General features: G+C 44.9%; 1 protein-coding gene across 1 annotated transcript in view; it reads right to left on the bottom strand.

The window, feature by feature from the left end:
• CCDC60 (coiled-coil domain containing 60) overlaps positions 1 to 15009 on the bottom strand; it is a 189723-nt gene that overhangs the window by 14949 nt on the left and 159765 nt on the right. The window lies entirely within an intron of this gene.

Below are 15009 nucleotides of genomic sequence, written 5' to 3'. Positions count from 1 at the left end.
AATCCAAACTAAACAATAGAAATATTTATGGAAAAATGGCAGGGCCAAGTGGTTACTTCTCAATAGTCACCTTGAAGGTAAATGGCCTCAACACTCCAGTTAAAAGACACAAACCAGCTGAATGGATTAAAAAACAAAACCCATATGTTTTCTGCCTACAAGAAACACATTTCACCAACAAAGATACCCACAGATCGAAAGTGAAAGGATGGAAAAAGATACTCCATGCTAATAGAAACTAAAAAAGCTGGTGTAGCCATCCTAATATCAGAAAAAATATACTTTAAACACAAAAACTATTAAAAGATACAGAGGGGCACTATATAATGATTAAGGGATCAATTCAACAGGAAGAGGTAACTATTATGAACATATATGCACCTAATTACAGGGCACCTGGATATTTAAAAGAAATGTTAAGGGATCTAAAAGGAGACATAGACTATAATACAATATTAATGGGGGACTCAATACCCCACTTTCAGCAATGGACAGATCAGCCAGACAGAAAATCAGCAAGGAAACAGCAGAGTTCATCGAGACTATACATCAAATGGACCTAACAGATATCTACAGAACATTCCATCCTACAGCCACAGAATACACATTCTTCTCATCTGTGCATGGAACCTTCTCTAGGACTGACCACATGCTAGACCACAAAGCAAATCTCAGCAAATTCAAAAAAATCAAAATCACACCATGCACCTTCTCAGATGACGCAATGAAGCTGGAAATCAGCTACTCAGGAATCTCTAGAACATATGCAGACACATGGAGACTGAACAACATGTTACTGAATGAACAGTGGGTCTTTGAAGAAATCAAAAGAGAAAGAGAAGATGACAATACAACATATCAAAACTTGTGGGATACAGCAAAAGCAGTGTTAAGAGGAAAGTTTATGGTAATTGGCGTCTACATCAAGAAATTGGAAACACACCAAATACATGAGCTATCAAAGCATCTCAAGAATCTAGAAAAACAACAACAAAGCAAACCCAAAACTAGTAGGAGAAAAGAAGTAATTAGAGAATAAACAAAATTGAATACAAGAGATCAGTAAAACGAAGAGCTAGCTTTTTGAAAAAAAAAATAAACAAAATGGACACCATTGGCCCAACTAACCAAAAAAAGGAGAAAGAAGACATAAGTCAATAAAATCAGAGATGAAAAAGGAAATGAAATGACACCACAGAAATAAAAAGAATCATCAGAAATTACTACCAAGAGCTGTATGCCAACAAACTGGGGAAAACTAGAAGAAATGGATAGATTCCTGAACACATACAACCTACCTGTATTGAGCCATGAAGACATAGAAAACCTAAACATACCAGGGCCAGTGCTGTGGTGCAGCAGGTTAATGCTCTGGCCTGAAGTGCCAGCATCCCGTATGGATGCTAGTTTGAGACCTGGTTGCTCCACTTCTAATGCAGCTCTCTGCTATGGCCTGGGAAAGCATGCCATCTTCTGATGGCCCAAATCCTTGGGCCCCTGCACCCACATGGGAGACCCAAAGGAAGCTCCTGGCTCCTGGTTTTGGATCGGCACAGCTCGGGCTGTTGTGGCCAATTGGGGAGTGAACCATTGGATGGAAGACTCTCTCTCTCTCTCTCTAACTCTTTCAAATAAATAAATAAATCTTAAAAAAAGAAAACTTAAACATAACCATAACCAAGACAGAAACTGAATCAGTAATAAGACTTTCCAAGCAAAGAAAAGCCCAGGATTGGATGGCTTCACTGCTGAATTCTACTAGTTCTTCTTAAAGAACTAACTCCAATTATTCTCAAGTTATTCAAATTGAATGTTCAGTATTTCAAAACTGAAAAGGAGGGAATCCTCCCAAATTCTCATGAAGCCAGCATCACCTTAATTCCTAATTCTGAAAAAGATACAATGGAGAAAGAACTATAGACCAACTTCTCTGATGAACATAGACGCAAAAATCCTCAACAAAATACCAGCCCATTGAATCCAACAACACATCAGAAAGATCATTCACTCAGACCAGGTGGGATTTATCCCTGGTATGCAGGGATGGTTCAACATTTCCAAGTCAATCAATGTGATAGATCACATTAACAAATTGAAGAACAAAAACCATATGATTATCTTAATAGATGCAGATTAAGCATTTGATAAAATACCCTTTCATGATGAAAACTCTAAGCAAACTGCAGATAAAAGGACCATTCCTCAACACAATCAAGGCAATTTATGACAAACTCATGACCAGCATCTTGTTGAATGGGAGAAAAGTTGGAAGCAGTCCCACTAAGATCTGGAACCAGACATGGGTGTCCACTCTCACCATTGCTAGTCAATATAGTCCCAGAAGTCTTAGCCAGAGCCATTAGACAAGAAAAGGAAATCAAAGGGATTCACATTGGGAAGGAAGAAGTCAAACTACCCCTATTTGCAGATGACATGATTCTATATATAGGGGATCCAAAATACTTCACCAAAAAATTATTGCAACTCATAGAAGAGTTTGGTAAAGTAGCAGGAAATAAAATTAACACACAAAAATCAACAGCCTTTGAATATGCATACAATGCCACAGCTGAGAATGAATCTCATTCATAATAGCTACCAAAAAACCCAAATACCTTGGAATAAATGTAACCAAGGATGTCAAAGATCTCTACAATGAGAATTATAAAACATTAAAGAAAGAAATTGAAAAAGACACAAAAAATGGAAAATCTTCCATGTTTATGTATTGGAAGAATCAATATCATCAAAATGTCTATACTTGTGAAAGCAGTTTACAGATTCAATGTGATATCAATCAAAATACCAAAGACATTCTTCTCAGGTACAGAAAAAATTCTGAAATTCATATGGAAACACAGGAGAGGCTTCAAATAGCTAAAGCAATGCTATACAACAAAAACAAATCTGGGGCACCACAATAACAGATTTCAAAACATACTACAGGGAAGTTATAATCAAAACAGCCTGGTACTGGTACAAGAACAGATGGATAGAGCACTGTTTGGGGGTAGCAAGGAGTGCTGTGAGCTGTAGAAGGCTGTAGACAACACGCCCCACACAGAGAAACCCAAGTTGTCATGGAGGGTTGCGGGTCGCTTGTTACTACAAAGGGTGAGTTTTTAAAATCAGATTTTCATGTAAAATCTGTTAAGTTTTACAAATCAAGAAGGAAGAAGTCAAACTATCCCTCTTTGCAGACGATATGATTCTGTACTTAGAGGATCCAAAGAACTCTACTAAGAGACTATTGGAACTCATAGAGGAGTTTGGCAAAGTGGCAGGATATAAAATCAATGCACAAAAATCAACAGCCTTTGTATACACAAGCAATGCCATGACTGAGAAAGAGCTGCTAAGATCAATCCCATTCACAATAGCTACAAAAACAATCAAATACCTTGGAATAAACTTAACCAAGGACGTTAAAGATCTCTACGATGAGAATTACAAAACCTTAAAGAAAGAAATAGAAGAGGATACCAAAAAATGGAAAAATCTTCCATGCTCATGGATTGGAAGAATCAACATCATCAAAATGTCCATTCTCCCAAAAGCAATTTATAGATTCAATGCAATCCCAATCAAGATACCAAAGACATTCTTCGCAGATCTAGAAAAAATGATGCTGAAATTCATATGGAGGCACAAAAGACCTCGAATAGCTAAAGCAATCTTGTACAACAAAAACAAAGCCGGAGGCATCACAATACCAGATTTCAGGACATGCTACAGGGCAGTTGTAATCAAAACAGCATGGTACTGGTACAGAAACAGATGGATAGACCAATGGAACAGAATTGAAACACCAGAAATCAATCCAAACATCTACAGCCAACTTATATTTGATCAAGGATCTAAAACTAATTCCTGGAGCAAGGACAGTCTATTCAATAAATGGTGCTGGGAAAACTGGATTTCCACATGCAGAAGCATGAAGCAAGACCCATACCTTACACCTTACACAAAAATCCACTCAACGTGGATTAAAGACCTAAATCTACGTCCTGACACCATTAAGTTATTAGAGAACATTGGAGAAACCCTTCAAGATATTGGCACAGGCAAAGAATTTCTGGAAAAGACCCGGGAGGCACAGGCAGTCAAAGCCAAAATCAACTATTGGGATTGCATCAAATTGAGAAGTTTCTGTACTGCAAAAGAAACAGTCAGGAGAGTGAAGAGACAACCGACAGAATGGGAAAAAATATTTGCAAACTATGCAACAGATAAAGGGTTAATAACCAGAATCTACAAAGAGATCAAGAAACTCCACAAAAACAAAACCAACAACCCACTTAAGAGATGGGCCAAGGACTTCAATAGACATTTTTCAAAAGAGGAAATCCAAATGGCCAACAGGCACATGAAAAAATGTTCAAGGTCACTAGCAATCAGGGAAATGCAAATCAAAAGCACAATGAGGTTTCACCTCACCCCGGTTAGAATGGCTCACATACAGAAATCTACCAACAACAGATGCTGGCGAGGATGTGGGGAAAAAGGGACACTAACCCACTGTTGGTGGGAATGCAAACTCGTCAAGCCACTATGGAAATCAGTCTGGAGATTCCTCAGAAACCTGAATATAACCCTACCGTTCGACCCAGCCATCCCACTCCTTGGAATTTACCCAAAGGAGTTTAAATTGACAAACAAAAAAGCGGTCTGCACCCTAATGTTTATTGCAGCACAATTCACAATAGCCAAGACCTGGAACCAACCTAAATGCCCATCAACGGTAGACTGGATAAAGAAATTATGGGATATGTATTCTTTAGAATACTATACCGCAGTAAGAAACAACGAAATCCAGTCATTTGCAACAAAATGGAGGAATCTGGAACACATCATGCTGAGTGAAGTAAGCCAGTCCCAAAGGGACAAATACCATATGTTCTCCCTGATCGGTGACAACTGACTGAACACCAAAAAGGAAACCTCCTGAAGTGAAATGGACACTATGAGAAATGGTGACTTGATCAGCATAGCCCTGACTGTTAATGGACAACTTAATACATTATCCCTCTTAGTATTTTTTTTGTCTGTTCTACTTAATATGACTGGTTTAATTCTGTAATTATCACACAGTTATTCTTAAGTGTTGAAAATTAACTGAAATGTGATCCCTGTTAAACATAAGAGTGGGATTAAGAGAGGGAAGAGATGTATAATTTGGGGCATGCTCGGGCTGACTTGCCCCAATTGGTAGAGTTGGAAACATACCAGGGGATTCCAGTTCAATCCCATCAAGGTGGCATGTGCCAATGCCATCTCACTATTCCAAGTGATCAATTTCAGTTCACAATTGATCATAATGAAAGGACTAAGAGTCAAAGGGAGCACATAAACAAGTCTAGTACCTGCTAACACTAACCGATAGAATAAATAAAGGGGAGAGTGATCCAACATGGGAAGTGAGATACTCAGCAGACTCATAGAATGGCGGATGTCCTAAATAGCACTCTGGCCTCAGAATCAGCCCTAAAGGCACTCGGATCTGGCTGAAAAGCCCATGAGAGTATTTCAGGCATGGAAAGCCAAGACACTCTGGCAAAAAGATCTCTGTGAGTGAGATCCCAGTTGTGGGGAGCAATCCGGACTGGACTAAGTTACTGGAATTAAGACTTATTCTATGCATCTGCTCTCCCACAGTATGGCGCTGGGAGAGAAGTAAACAGCTTCCGCACAGCTGCCTCCAGTTCAACCAATTAACTGTAGGACTTGCTCCTGATTGGAGAGCAGCGTACTCGGCGTGTGGGCAGCCGAGTTGGGATTGGCGGAGGAGGACTATAAAGGAGGAGAGAGACGGCATGCACCAGGAACATCTATGGGGAACATCTAAGGGAACCCGTGCAGCCCCCGAGAGAACCGGCTGGCGGTGTGCCGCTCCCCTGCGGAAGTGGGGAATGCGGCCAGGGGGAACCGCCCTTCCACGGAGGTGGAGGGGATAGTAGCCAACCCGGGAAGAACCAGCAGCAAACCCGGGGAGGGCCGAGCAGACGAAAGAACAGCGCAGGGTCCTGTGTCGTTCCTCCACGAAGAGGGGGAGCGACATAATGGTGCCGTGACTCGGATAGGAAACCTAGCTTGGATAGGAAACCTAGGACGGATAAAAAACTTAGGAGGGAAGAAACGGGAAGAACTAGGGAAAATATCGGAGAGAGAAACTAGCAAACAGCCTAGGGAAAATATCGGAGAGAGAGACTAGCAAACAGCCTAGGGAAAAGCCGGACGAAAAAGGAGCCGGAAGAAGCTATTGAAAGCCTAGGCATAGACTCGGATACGGACTACGGGGGGAAGCTGGGAGAAATCTCTAAGGTCGAAAGCGAAAGTGAAAGCTAGAACAAACAGACTCGGACGTGAACTGTGGGGAGAGGCCAGGAGAAATGAGGGAGGAATATCGTTGGAGGAAAGTTTGGGGAAACATACCGGGTAGAGAAAAATGTTAGGGAAATTGAAGCCGCGGGAGGCAGGCCGAGGCGGATACGAAAGCCACTTTGGGATTCTCAAGTTAGCCCGGGAATAGGGGGCGAAAAGTTGAAGCCAGAAGCTGAAACGTGAGCCTGGTTGGGATCCGTCTGATTAGCCCGGGGAGCAAAGGACGGGAAGCCAAACCGTGGGGCGGAGACGTACGCTGGGTTGAATTCGCCAGGCTAGCCCGGGGAACTTAGATTGAATGCTAGTGGCGGACACGTAAGCTACGCTGTGTTACTCGCGGAAGCCGCCGCGTGCAGGGAGCACGGGGCGTGAATAGATAGGGAACGGGGCTGGCGCGAGGCTGTGGTTCAGACGCGAAAGGGTTAAGCATGGAGACCGCGGAGCGCGCGAAGCCAAGCCGCGCAAAGCCGAGCCGCGCAGATGAGAGAGGCTGAAGCGGCTCAGAGCCGGTGAGGCGCCGAGAAGCAGCCTCGGGGCGGGGCGAGGCGCCGGGAAGCTGCAGGGATAAGAGAAATAGAAGTTTAGAAATAAAATGAGAGAAATAAGAATGCTGGGAGATAGAAGTAAAATGGGAGAAATAGGAATGCCCGGAGATAGAGAAATAGAGAAATAGAAAGGCCTCCCTACAACACTGCAATGTGAGAGCTTGGAATTGGTCTGCCTGATTAAGTGAGGCGATGAGCACCTGGGCGGCTAGCAGCTTATGCGCCGCAGGTCACCGAAGACAGGCACGAATTAACATCAGTAAGGCCTCCCCACAAAAAGGCAATGAGAAGGCTTGGATTCGGTCTGCCTAATTAAGGCGGTAAGCGCCAGCAGGCGGCTCGACCAGAGTGTGAGCCGCAGGTCACCGAACACAGGCACGCATCAGCGCCTAAAAACCTCCTCACAACATGGCGAAGAGAGGACCCGGATTCGGTTTGCCTGATTGATAGGACTTGTAAGAGCCTGTGGCAACTCTAGCAAGTAGAGCAGAGTGTGTGCCGCGGGACACCGAAGACAGGCGCGTATCAACGCCAAAAAATAAAAAGAAAGGGGGATCTGTGGGGAGCAATCCGGACTGGACTAAGTTACTGGAATTAAGACTTATTCTATGCATCTGCTCTCCCACAGTATGGCGCTGGGAGAGAAGTAAACAGCTTCCGCACAGCTGCCTCCAGTTCAACCAATTAACTGTAGGACTTGCTCCTGATTGGAGAGCAGCGTACTCGGCGTGTGGGCAGCCGAGTTGGGATTGGCGGAGGAGGACTATAAAGGAGGAGAGAGACGGCATGCACCAGGAACATCTATGGGGAACATCTAAGGGAACCCGTGCAGCCCCCGAGAGAACCGGCTGGCGGTGTGCCGCTCCCCTGCGGAAGTGGGGAATGCGGCCAGGGGGAACCGCCCTTCCACGGAGGTGGAGGGGATAGTAGCCAACCCGGGAAGAACCAGCAGCAAACCCGGGGAGGGCCGAGCAGACGAAAGAACAGCGCAGGGTCCTGTGTCGTTCCTCCACGAAGAGGGGGAGCGACACCAGTGGAAAGAACAGGTCTTCAAAGAGGGAGGTACCTTTCTCTGAAGGGAGGAGAGAACCTCCACTTTGACTATGACCTTGTCTAAACAAGATAAGAGTCGGAGAACTCAGGGGGCTTCCATAGCCTTGGAAACTCATGACTGGTGCATAGGGTGATTACTGATGCCATAAACAAGAATGTCAATTTGTAAAGTCAACAACAGGAGTCACGGTGCACTTACTCCTCATGTAGGATCTCTGTCCTTAATGTGCTGTACATTGAGGCTTAATGCTATAACGAGTACTCAAACAGTATATTTCACTTTGTGTTTCTATGGGGGTGCAAACGATTGAAATCTTTACTTAATGTACACTAAACTGATCTTCTGGAAAAAAAAAAAAGAAATTATCAATTCCCAACTTGACTCTCACTGGGATTAAACATGATAATAGGTCTGATCTGATTTCATCATCATTTAAAAAAAATCATCTATTATTTTTCACTTTATGTTTCTGTGTGGGAGCAAACTGTTGAAATCCTTACTTAAGGTATACTAAGCTGATCTTCTGTATATTAAGATAATCGAAAATGAATCTTGATGTGAATGGAAGGGGAGAGGGAGTGGGAAAGGGGAAGGTTGTGGGTAGGAGGGACGGTATGGGGGGGGGAAGCCATTGTAACCCATGAGTCATACTTTGGAAATTTATATTCATTAAATAAAAGATTAAAAAAAAAAGTCATCCCCTCCCCTCCCCTCCCCTCCCCTCCCCTCCCCTCCCCTCCCCTCCCCTCCTCTCCTCTCCTCTCCTCTCCTCTCCTCTCCTCTCCTCTCCTCTCCTTTCCTTTCCCACAGGTAGAGTTATAGACAGTGAGAGGGACAGACAGAGAGAAAGGTCTTCCTTCCATTGGTTCACTCCCCAGATGGCTGCCACAGCTGGCCCTGTGCCCATCCAAAGCCAGGAGCCAGGTGCTTCTTCCTGGTCTCCCATGCGGGTGCAGGGGCCCAAGCACTTTGGCCATTCTCCACTGCACTCCTGGGCCACAGCAGAGAGCTGGACTGGAAGAGGAGCAACCGGGACTAGAACCCGGTGCCCACATGGGATGCCGGAGCCGCAGGTGGAGGATTAACCAAGTGAGCCACCACGCCTGCCCCTATTCTTTTGTTCTTAAAACAAAGGCTGTGAATGCCAAACAAAATTAAGTGGCAGGGGGCCAGCACTCTAGCATAGTAGGCTAAGCCTCCGCCTGCATCACTGGCATCCTATATGGGTGTTGGTTTGAGTCCTGGCTGCTCCACTTCTGATCCAGCTCTCTGGGAAAGCAGTGGAAGATGGCCCCAGTGCTTGGGCCCCTGCATCCTCATGGGAAACCTGGAAGAAGCTTCTGGCTCCTGGCTTTGGATTAGCCTAGATCCAACTGCTACAGCCATTTAGGGAGTGAATCAGCGGACGGAAGACCTCTCTGTCTCTCCCTCTCTGTCTGTAACTCTACCTTTCAGATAAGTAGGTAAAATCTTTTTTTAGAAAAATTAAATGGCAGCCGGCACCGCGGCTCAATAGGCTAATCCTCCGCCTTGCAGCTCCGGCACCCCAGGTTCTAGTCCTGGTCGGGGCGCTGGATTCTGTCCCCGTTGCCCCTCTTCCAGGTGAGCTCTCTGCTGTGGCCCAGGAGGCAGTGGAGGATGGCCCAAGTGCTTAGGCCCTGAACCCCATGGGAGACCAGGAGAAGCACCTGGCTCCTGCCATCGGATCAGCATGGTGCGCCGGCCACAGCGCGCCGGCCGCGGCGGCCATTGGAGGGTGAACCAACGGTAAAGGAAGACCTTTCTCTCTGTCTTTCTCTCTCTGTCCGCTCTGCCTGTAATAATAATAAAAAAAAATTAAATGGCAAAATCTGCTGTACCTCCAGCTTTCTGTCTCTAAATGAAGACAAAGCAACATGAAGAGGGCAAGGCTTGAGGGAGTTCAGGGGATGGCACGGACTGGAGACGTGGGAGGCAGGGGCCACAGGAGGTGTCTGGAAAGAAGCCCTCCACGCGCTGCGCCCTCTCCGGCTGCTGCTCCCTGCTGGCTCTGACGCTCTGGCTGCCGCCGAGACAGGCAAACTCTGGGACTGACACAGCGTCTTGAAGCTGGAGTGCTTCTGTGCCCTCCTCATTCAAGAGCAAGGTTTTTAGAGGTAGAAGACACAAAGGCATGGGTATAACATGGATAACCATCCAAGCACCGTGGAAAAGTAGACCAGGTCTTGTTCTGCCTGAACCTAGAATCGTCCAGAGATTTCCTGCTGCGCTTGGGATAACTCTTAGCTGCCCTGGGAAGGCCCTGTGTGCTCTGGCCCTGTCGCCCTCCCTGGCTTCAGTTCTTCAGGTCTCAGCTCCAACCTCAGAGCAGAGAGAGGCTTTCCTTGACTTCCCTGGCTACATTAGCCCTGGGTCAACCAACACAAGGGCACTACAATAAGTTCATGGCAAATGGAATTAAAAGATAAGTTTATTTTGGTGTAAAAAAAAATCTGAAACCCAGGCATGCAAGGGATCTTCAAAAACTTCATGAAATAGTAAGTACTATTTATGATGAACCAACAGCCCATGTCCTACTGAATGGGGAGAAGCTGAAAGCATCTCCCCTAAGATCTGGAACAAGACAAAGGATGTCTGCTTTCACCAGTCTCATTCAATATGTTACCGGAAGTATCAGCAGGAACACTTAGGGAAGAGAAAGAAATAAAAGGCTTCAAAATTAGAAAAAGGAAGTCAAAATATCCATGTTTGCAGAGGACACGATGTTGTACTTGGAACAACTTCAACATTCCGCCAAAAGCTGTTAGAATTCCTAAACCAATTCAGTAAAGTTTCAGGTTGCAAAATAAACATACAAAGACCAGTAGCTTTTTATATGCTAATGATGAACTCACTGAAAGAGAGATTAAGAAATCCCTATCCCAATAGCCACAAAAATAACCAAATATTTAGGAATAAATTAACCAAAGAAGTGGAAGATCTCTACAATGAAAATCATAAAAACATTAATAAAAGAAATCAGCAGGACACACAGAAATGTGGAAAAATATTCCTCGCTCATGGATTGGAAGAATCATGTCTCTAAATGTCTCTAAATGACAAATTAAAATGTACTTCCTAAAGCAATCTACAGAGTCAAAGCAATCCCAACAAAATACCAATGACATTGTTTACAGAATTGGAGAAACAATCAAAGAATTCATATGGAATCACAAAAGACCCAGAATTGCCAAAGTGAACCTGAGCAGAAAGTAAGTAAACAAAAATAAGTAAGCTGGAGGCATCACAATACCTGACTTCAAAGCATACTACAAAGCTATAGTAATTAAAGAGCATGTACTGGCATAAAACTGACACACAGATCAGTGGAACAGAGTAGAGAGCCCAGAAATTAATCCATAAACATACAACCAACTGATTTTTGACAAAGCCGCCTAGACTATACCCTGGAGTGAGGATAATCTCTTCAATAAATGGTGCTGGCAAAACTTGAATGTATATATGGAGAAGAATGAACCTAGATCAATACCTCTTACCTATACAAAAATCAACTCAAGATGGACCAAACACCTAAGTTTAAGACCTGAGACTATGATGTTGCTGGAAGAAATGTCTCTAAATGTAGGGGAAACACTCTAAGACATTGTAGGTGACAATATCTTGGATAAGACCCCAAAAACACAGGCAACAAAAGCCAAAGTAAACAAATAGGACTTAGCAAACTCAGACGCTTTTGCACAGCAAAGGAAACAATCAGTAAAGAGAAGAGATGTCCAGCACAATGGAAAAAATATCTGCAAGCTACATATGGACAAAGGATTAATATACAGAATATATCAGCAATTTAAAAAACTGGGAATCCATCCAGTTAAGAAATAGCATAGGACCTCAGCAGACAGTTCTCAAAAGAACAAATACAAATGGCCAACAAATATATGAAAAAATGCTCAACATCACTAGCCATCAGGGAAATGCAAATCAAAACCACAATGAAATACAACCTCTCCCCCATCAGAATGGGTTAAAATCCAAAACAGAGAGAGTAACAAATGCTGGTGAGGATGCAGACAAGGGGAACACTTACGTACACTGTTGGTGGGAATGCAAATTAGTGCAGCCACCAAGGAAAGCAGTGTAGGGATTTCTTAAAAACTAGAAATAGACTTGCCATATGATCTGGCAATCCCGATACTGGATATATACCAAAGAGATACCTGCACCACCATGTTTATAATAGCATTGTTCACAATAGCCAAGATATGGAATCAATCAAGGTATCTGTCATCAGATGAGTGGACAAGGAAAACTTTCTATATACACACAATGGTATAGTATTCAAATATAAAAAAATGAAATTCTATCATTTACATCAAAATGGATGCAACTGGGGGGGGGTATGTTGAGTGAAATAAGCCAGGCACAGAAAGACAAATACCGTACATTCTACCTTCTATGTGTGAGCTAAAGTTAAAAAACAATCAAAAAACAAATATAGAAAGAAATGCCTGTGTCAGTATTGCTGCGAATACATCTTTGTCAAACTCTGTTTTATATCTTTGTCAAAACAATGGCCAACAATGTTATACTACTATAGTTTTAATGATCTGTGATTATTTTAAAAATTACTACATATGGGTGAAATGTTCATCTTTCCATCTGATTATTGTTTATAGCCCCGGCTATAAACAGCGGCGTTGCCACTGAACTTGGGTCATTTTTCTTGTTGATTTCTTTATTTAGTGGATTATTAAGCCAATGAGTGTAATGTTAATTAAAAATATGTATCTCAAAAACTAAGGAGGAAGCAAAGGAGGAAGGAAGGGGACAAGGAGAGAGGGAGAAAAGAGGGGAGGGAGGGAGAAAGGAAATATCATGTTCTTAGGATTCTAGCTGTGAACTACACTGGATCTGTTCTCTTTGTATGAATATTACATTAACATGAAAAAATAAAGAAGAATAAAAAAAGTTCATGGAAACAAGTACTGTGCAAAAGCTATTCATGGATTTCTAAATTCGTTTGCACTAAATTAAACTTTTAACTCCATTTTCCAGACACCTTTGAAAGTATCTTGTATCTTCTCTCTCTAGCCTGACTTCCAGGTGCGTTCTCTTCTGAGCACGTTGTCTGCGGTTGCCTATTTGTGGCTTTCCTGTTTACTGTCTGCCTCTTCGTTCTAAAATATTAGCATGGGAGGGCAGATTTTAAACTCAGTTCCAGGCACACAGCAGATACTCGGTAAGTACATGTTGAATGAAGTAAGGTTTAAGGAATCCAAGGCCAGGTGGGCGTCCGATGCAGCGGTTGAGTCACCACTTGGGAAACCAGCACCGGGCATCAGAGTGCCTGGGATTGAGTCCCGGCTCCTCTGCTTCTGACCCGGCCCCCGGGGGCACAGGTGAGGGCTCCAGCTCTCAGGTCTCTGCCAGCAGAGTCCTGGGCTCTGGGCTCCAGCCTGGCCCAGCCCCAGCTGTTGGTGGCATCTGGGGAGTCAGTCAGTGGATGGAAGATCTCTGTCTTGTTGCCTTTCAAATAAAATGAAAATATAGAAGCTAAAATTTTTTTTTTGACAGGCAGAGTGGATAGTGAGAGAGAGAGAGATAGAGAGAAAGGTCTTCCTTTTGCCGTTGGTTCACCCTCCAATGGCCGCCGCGGCTGGCGCACCGCGCTGATCTGAAGCCAGGAGCCAGGTGCTTCTCCTGATCTCCCATGGGGTGCAGGGCCCAAGCACCTGGGCCATCCTCCACTGCACTCCCTGGCCACAGCAGAGAGCTGGCCTGGAAGAGGAGCAACCAGGACAGAATCCGGCACCCCGACCGAGACTAGGACCTGGTGTGCCGGCGCCACTAGGTGGAGGATTAGCCTATTGAGCCACGGCGCTGGCCGAAGCTAAAATTTTTTACAAAAATGAAATCTGGAAGAATCCCACATCTGCTGATCACCTTGGGGTCTTTCTCAGTCCCTGCCAGTGAGGTGAGGCCATAGGGTTTGCTTTCCACTTGGCAGTCACTACTCCAAGTCCCGACCACCTACTGGGCCTTGGCATCTTTGTTCACCTCTGACTTCATCCAGCAGGGCCCTGCACAGACTCCTGGTCTACCTCGAGCTCCATAGCCAATGCTTGTCAGCCCAGCCCAGCCCTTCCTCAGCTGTCACAGACACTCTAGATAGGGGCCTGGCAGGCTTCACCCTGGCCGCCATGGAGGGGCCCTAGCAGGAGGGTGACCCCTGCACCTGGTTGAAGGTTTTGCAGTGGGCCGGTCCTCCTTGATGCACCTGCCTCTCTCTCCCACTTGTGCCTTCTCCATCTTTTTGCTGACTCTTGTTCTTAACTCCTTTTACGACACAAGCTCAAGCCGAAAAGTTCTGAAAATGACTTTTTTACGTGGATTCTTTCTGGTTGAGGCCTGCAGCCTCTGCACCTCTACAAAGTACACAGAATGGTAGCTACGTGTGTGTGCATGCGTGTAGTGTGTATGCGTGTGTGTGTGCATGTTGATACTTTTCTCGAGTGAGGGCTCCTTGTGGGGAGCAACTGAGACTAGACTAAGTTACTGGAATTAAGACTTATTCTATGCATCTGCTCTCCCACAATATGGCGCTGGGGAGGAGTAAACTTCTATGCAGCTGCCTCTCGCCAATTTGACTGATAAGCTGCAGGAGCTGATCCTGCTCCTGATTGGAGGAGAGCAGCGTGCTCGGCGTGTGGGTAGCAGAGTTGGGATTGGTGGAAGAGGACTATAAAGGAGGAGAGAGACAACATGCACAAGGAACATCCGGATAACATCTGAGCAGCCCCCGAGAGAGCCGGCCGGCGGTGTGCCGCTCCCCCGCGGAAGTGGGGAAAGTGGCAGGGGGAGCCGCCCCTCCACGGAGGCGGAGGGGTCAGCAGCCAACCTGGGAAGGACCAGCAGCAAACCCGGGAAGGGCCGAGCAGACAAAAGAACAGCGCAGGGTCCTGTGTTGTTCCTCCGTGAATGGGGGAGCGACAGCTCCTGTCTGTCAACACATCTTCCAAAGGGTCTGTGTCCCTGAGACTCAACCATGGGAAG

Source organism: Oryctolagus cuniculus, chromosome 21 (assembly GCF_964237555.1).
Source record: "Oryctolagus cuniculus chromosome 21, mOryCun1.1, whole genome shotgun sequence".
Classification (NCBI taxonomy): domain Eukaryota; kingdom Metazoa; phylum Chordata; class Mammalia; order Lagomorpha; family Leporidae; genus Oryctolagus; species Oryctolagus cuniculus.
This window is presented reverse-complemented; position numbering and strand designations above follow the sequence as displayed.